Source organism: Asterias rubens, chromosome 2, assembly GCF_902459465.1.
Source record: "Asterias rubens chromosome 2, eAstRub1.3, whole genome shotgun sequence".
In the NCBI taxonomy this organism is placed as follows: domain Eukaryota; kingdom Metazoa; phylum Echinodermata; class Asteroidea; order Forcipulatida; family Asteriidae; genus Asterias; species Asterias rubens.
Window position 1 is genome coordinate 10,961,456 of NC_047063.1, and position 6,442 is coordinate 10,967,897.

Genomic DNA, 6,442 nt, shown 5'->3' on the forward strand with positions numbered 1-6,442 from the left:
CGGCATTGCCGAAAAAATGCAAGAAAAAACTTTTTTTCGAAACGTACAAACTCACGACTAGGACTTGCATGTACTTCCACATGTGTTCGATGTTCGATCAAGGCAAGGTCTGCCTCGATTGACGTCACAAAAGGGGTAGGCGGAGTCACCCACATAAACAATTTTATCTATTTTTTTAACATATAAATTGTGACAAACAATTACTAAAAAAAATATGTTATTGTTTATCAACATTATACTCTTATGTTTGGAGAAAAAAAATAAATTCCAGGTGACTTTAAGTTTTAGCTGTTTTGAAACAGGAAACCCACTTCACAGTCCATAAGGATGTAGGCATGGGTACCATCAACTAGGAACCACCTACTCCTCGGGCTGAAACAGGGTCACCCCCTTCACAGTCCCTAAGGATGTAGGCATGGGTACCATCCACTAGGAGCCACCTACTCCTAGGGCTGAAACAGGGTCACCCCTTCACAGTCTGTAAGGATGTAGGCATGGGTATCATCCACTAGGAGCCACCTACTCTTAGGGCTGAAACAGGGTTACCCCCTTCACAGTCCCTAAGGATGTAGGCATGGGTATCATCCACTAAAAGCCACCTACTCCTAGGGCTGAAACAGGGTTACCCCCTTCACAGTCCCTAAGGATGTAGGCATGGGCATCATCTACTAAAAGCCACCTACTCCTAGGGCTGAAACAGGGTTACCCCCTTCACAGTCCCTAAGGATGTAGGTATGGGTATCATCCACTAGGAGCCACCTACTCCTAGGGCTGAAACAGGGTTACCCCCTTCACAGTCCATAAGGATGTAGGCATGGGTGTCATCCACTAGAAGCCACCTACTCCTGGGATTGAAACAGGGTTACTCCCTTCACAGTCCCTAAGGATGTAGGCATGGGTATCATCCACTAGAAGCCACCTACTCCTGGGATTGAAACAGGGTTACCCCTTCACAGTTCCTAAGGATGTAGGCATGGCTGTCATCCACTAGGAGCCACCTACTCCTAGGGCTGAAACAGGGTCACCCCCTTCACAGGCTGTAAGGATGTAGGCATGGGTACCATCCACTAGGAGCCACCTACTCTTAGGGCTGAAACAGGGTTACCCCCTTCACAGTCCCTAAGGATGTAGGCATGGGTATCATCCACAAAAGCCACCTACTCTTAGGGCTGAAACAGGCTTACCCCCTTCACAGTCCCTAAGGATGTAGGCATGGGTATCATCCACTAAAAGCCACCTACTCCTAGGGCTGAAACAGGGTTACCCCCTTCACAGTCCCTAAGGATGTAGGCATGGGCATCATCCACTAAAAGCCACCTACTCCTATGGCTGAAACAGGGTTACCCCCTTCACAGTCCCTAAGGATGTAGGTATGGGTATCATCCACTAGGAGCCACCTACTCCTGGGATTGAAACAGGGTTACCCCCTTCAAAGTCCCTAAGGATGTAGGCATGGGTATCATCCACTAGAAGCCACCTACTCCTGGGATTGAAACAGGGTTACCCCTTCACAGTCCCTAAGGATGTAGGCATGGATATCATCCACTAGGAGCCACCAACTCCTAGGGCTGAAACAGACTTACCCCCTTCATAGTCTGTAAGGATGTAGGCATGGGTATCATCCACTAGGAGCCATCTACTCCTAGGGCTGAAATAGGGTTACCCCCTTCACAGTCCCTAAGGATGTAGGCATGGGTAACATCCACTAGGAGCCACCTACTCCTAGGGCTGAAACAGGGTTACCCCCTTCACAGTCCCTAAGGATGTAAGCATGGGTATCATCCACTAGGAGCCACCTACTCCTAGGGCTGAAACTGGGTTACCCCCTTCACAGTCTGTAAGGATGTAGGCATGGGTATCATCCACTAGGAGCCACCTACTCCTAGGGCTGAAACAGGGTTCCCCCTTCAAAGTCTGTAAGGATCATCCACTAGGAGCATGGCTGGTGGAGCAAAATGCACTACCTTCAAAACTTTTTTAGGGAATGAAACATGCATCTTACATTATTTACCTTGATTTATCCAATGCATTTTCTTCTTCTGCTGTAAGGACTTTATCCTTCTCAGCTCGGGACTGAACTCCGTCATTCTTCTTGGTCCAGATACTTGCTTTCTGTAAAAAAAAATAATAAAAAAATAAAAAAAAAGACCAATAACCTTAAGGAAACTGACAGGGTAAAGTTTTGAATAATTTTGATCGGAACTTGAAATGTTAAAAACAGTGGACACTATTGGCAATTGTCAAAAACTAGCCTTCACAGTTGGTGTATCTCAACATGCATAAAATAACAAACCTGTGAAAATTTGATATCAATCGGTCGTCGAAGTTGCGAGATAATAATGAAAGAAAAAACACCCTTGTCACACGAAGTTGTGTGCGTTTAGATAGTTGATTTCTAAACTTGAGGTCTCGAAATCAAATTCGTGGAAAATTACTTCTTTCTCGAAAACTATGGCATTTCAGAGGGAGCCGTTTCTCACAATGTTTTATACTATTAACCTCTCCCCATTACTCATCACCAAGAGAGGATTTACGCTAATAGTTATTTTGAGTAATTACCAATAGTGTCCACTGCTTTTAACTTGAGTTTGATTGCTTAAAGGGTCTGGGTACTTTTTGTAACACAAAACACAAGTCCACAGATTTAGATTAACTTACATACACTGTTTGAAGATACTGATAGTAGAAAGAGACTTCCTTAAAATAATTACTAAGGCGCCTTGTCAAAACGTCCAAGCCGTTCCATTCCGCGTGCATTCTGCGTGAGTCCGCGGATTTTTGTAACAAAAGAACCCGTAGCAACTGGGCATGTCCATGGCCACGACGGCTCATTTACATGTCAATAAACATGAATATTCCGGGGACTCCGCGGAGCTACCGGTCGGCCATTGTAAGGTCCAGCTTATGAGCTGACCGGCGGAACCGCGGAGGAACGTAGGTGGTCAACAATGGTTTTACCTTTGCAGATTAAAAAGCAAAGTAAGGGTGGATGTGTAACTAAAATCCATTTCCTCCAATGTGTGACTTTTAAGACTTGGTTGGGCCTACATAACCAAGACATGAATTTTAAAAATGGTTGTCTTTATTCCCGGCTTCGACTGACAAAAGTTCCAGGCTACGTGCAAACTCCGTTCCAAGTGGGTCAGAGTATCCAGGGGACAATTTTAACTGTTCGTTCTTACTTTCCAAGCGGAAAACATTAGTTTCTTATTTATTAAATCCCAAGTCACCGTCACCAATGAACAAATATACACACCTGTGCGAGTGTGTCTCCATGTCAAAACAACCAGATAGTCTGGTTTGTCCAATGTGTGAGGGGGAGGAAGCCACAGTTTCAGAGACCGGTGTTTCTATTGGCTGTTGAATTTCCATAAAGCGCGTAACGAATGTTTTCATTGGTCGATTTTGCCCTACTGCCAGAGCAGCATATTGTATTCAACATCATGGAAGAAAACGTTTAGTAGTCGCGGCGGGGGTGATTTCTTATTAATTTAGCATCGTTTTTCTTGCGGGAAAATATTGATTAATAATGTGAATGGTTTCAAGTTAAAAATCGATATTTTTGTTTCAAGCATAAATGTTGCAAATTATGCTTCGCAAATTGGATCGCAACATTTGCGATGCACTTTTTACAATTGCATAGCAAATCATCAAAATTGTATCACAAATTGCGATGTGATACAGGCGAAATCGTTCCCTGATTATCACATGCACTGGATGGTGTAATTGTCTTGTCGGTGCGGCCTGTCCGCTTCCAGGAGGATGGTATTCGTGAGTAGAAAATGTATTGCTCTGGAAGAGCACGGCCGGTCCGCGTCCAAGCCGCTGATATTCGTGACCTGAAAATACAACTTGTTTATTCATGAACTTATTGTTATACTAACAATAGCGCCCGGCAAGGATAGCTCATTAACTTCGCCGCGCTTCAACGCACATGGCCGTTCTTCCGCGGACTGTCCGAGGTCCTTAGCAACGGCGGTATTTGCTGTCCAGTCCGCAGACTGTCAGCGGAGGAACGCCCGGGACGTTTTGACAAGGCGCCTAACTTGCTGAGGTTCTGCAGTTTTAGAGAAATGAGTAAAACAATGCCACAAAAAAATAATGTTTGTCTCAGTTTTTGCCGTAAAAAGTATTTTAATACTTTTTACAGCAAAATTGCACTTTTATTATAACTGGTTTTTAATACGTTTTTACATGCTGAAATAATTTTTGTATCACTGAGACGAAGATTATTTTTGTGACTCAGGTTTTACTCATATTATTTGCGATAAAAAAGTGTGACAAGTGCAATTGGTTCTTTTACATGCGTTACACAACACATGGGTCCAACAGCTTTACGCCCCTTTCGAAGGACAAAGCAATGGTGAAGTGTCTTGCTTAAGAACAAAAGTGTCACGGCTAGGGATTCAAACCCACACTCTGCTGATCAGAAACAACAGAGTTTGAATTCAGTGCTCTGTACCGCTTGGCCACGACACTTCCATGGGGGTGTCAAACATAGGTGAACATGGTAAATAACCACCTTTTCAGACAAAGTCTCATTTCAGTTCATCCCAGGTCCAGCCTACCTTAGGAACAGGTTTAGCCTTACCTGTAGTAGAGTTCTCTTGAAGTCGTTCTTTGCAGAGTGCCTCTTGTTTCCGGAATAACTCTGCTTTCAAACACACAAGCTGCAAAAGAAGAAAGTGATCACATTGATTAATGTCAAATTATTAACTCGAGTCTCCTGACGATGACTAGAGCAAGTTAGTCCAAATGTTGAGACCGATTTAAGAACTGACTCCGCGGTAGCGCAGTTAATAACGCTCCTGTAAGCTAAAGTACACGTAGTCCCTGCCAATTTCCTATCTTCCGCCCGGTAATAGTTAAAAAGCAGGACAGAGAAACGAGAAGTCTCCTGAACAATCCAATTTGGATAGACAGGCCTTCGGGTCACAGTGTTTTGGTACACTTTTGTCTATCCTGGCCGGCTTAAGTTGGTTATGTTGTTTATTGGTTCCTGTTTTTGTCTGATCATGTTGTTTTGTCATATTTTTTGTCTTTTAATAATATGTTCTTTGTTTTTTGTGTTGTTGTGTTGTTCTTCTTTTGGTTTTTTGTGTTGTTGATTTTTTGATTTATTCATGTTATTGAATTTGTTAGTTTTCCTGATTCTGTTTACTTGTTTTGTAGTAGTATACTGTACCTTTGAGAACTTTATTGTCTTGTATCTTGGTCGAACAAATACTAATTATAATAATGATAATAATAATTCTACTCCGCGATAGTAGTATGTATACAGAAAGAAAGTTCTCTAAGAACAAACTCTACCTGGCAAGTAGATACCCAAACATAAATTGATACCTCGGCTTGCCATGCAATGCCTAGAATATATTCATTTCTGTTTCAGTGTGAACTTTTGTGGGGGTGTTTCAAAATAACTTGGGTAGCATCTCATTCTCAGCATAAAAAGTTGGTTTTCCATTAAAAAATTATTTCACCTCCTGAAACTGAAAAGCTGTAGGTTCCTACTTGGATATATCCATGGTCTACATATTTTACAGTTACACAAAACGTTGAGCGATTGAGTCACTCGATCGTATTGGTAACTTTTTCAATGTTCCTTAATTTTGTTTTTAATTCTTTATTTAAAAGCCAGAATAAACTTTAGGTTTTTTGTATTTCAATTTGATCAGTGAAAAACTTCATGATGGACCGTGTTCTGAGTCTGTGTTCAGTAGAAAGGGTAGAAGAGTTGACTTGTACTCCTAGATGATTGTATAGGGAAAAGTTTCTGTATCACACGCCACCACTTTTTCATTCAATATGAAATAATATCAAGTCTCATTAGGCCTACCTCAATGAGATAATGTAGGCCTACTTCTAGAAACTGTATAAGGCTCCCCTGTGAGCGTTATGTAGGGGTCACATAATTATTTAGGGCCTTCTTAACGCTATACGTTTTTCAAATCAGCGTTGATGAAGTTTTATGACCGTTAGCCAGCCAGAACTGAAGTTTCCTGTGTACTGTACAACTAAAGCTTTCCCCAACCTACTCAATATACATTCATAATGCTTGTATTTCCTTTTTGTTGAGTGAAATTAAAAAACATCGTCAAAAATTACAATTTTCTGCATGAAAAGTGGTGGCAGGGAAACGGATGTGTTAACTGGGGCACTGATTCCTTTTTCGAAATTTTAACATTAATTTCGAAAAAGGCGGAAAAATAGGCGGAAAGGTTTCCGTATGGCGCCACCACTTTTTCATTCGATATGAAATAAAATAGTATCTAATTTACCTCAATATTATTATAACTTATAAGATATCCCTTTTTGTAAAAATGAGTGAAAAAGTGGTGGCGCCATATGGAAAGTTATCCGAATAGGCTTAGGCCTACAAACAATAGTACAAATACACGTACAATGACCCATAATGTCAAAATTTCTATAAAGGAATACAGCG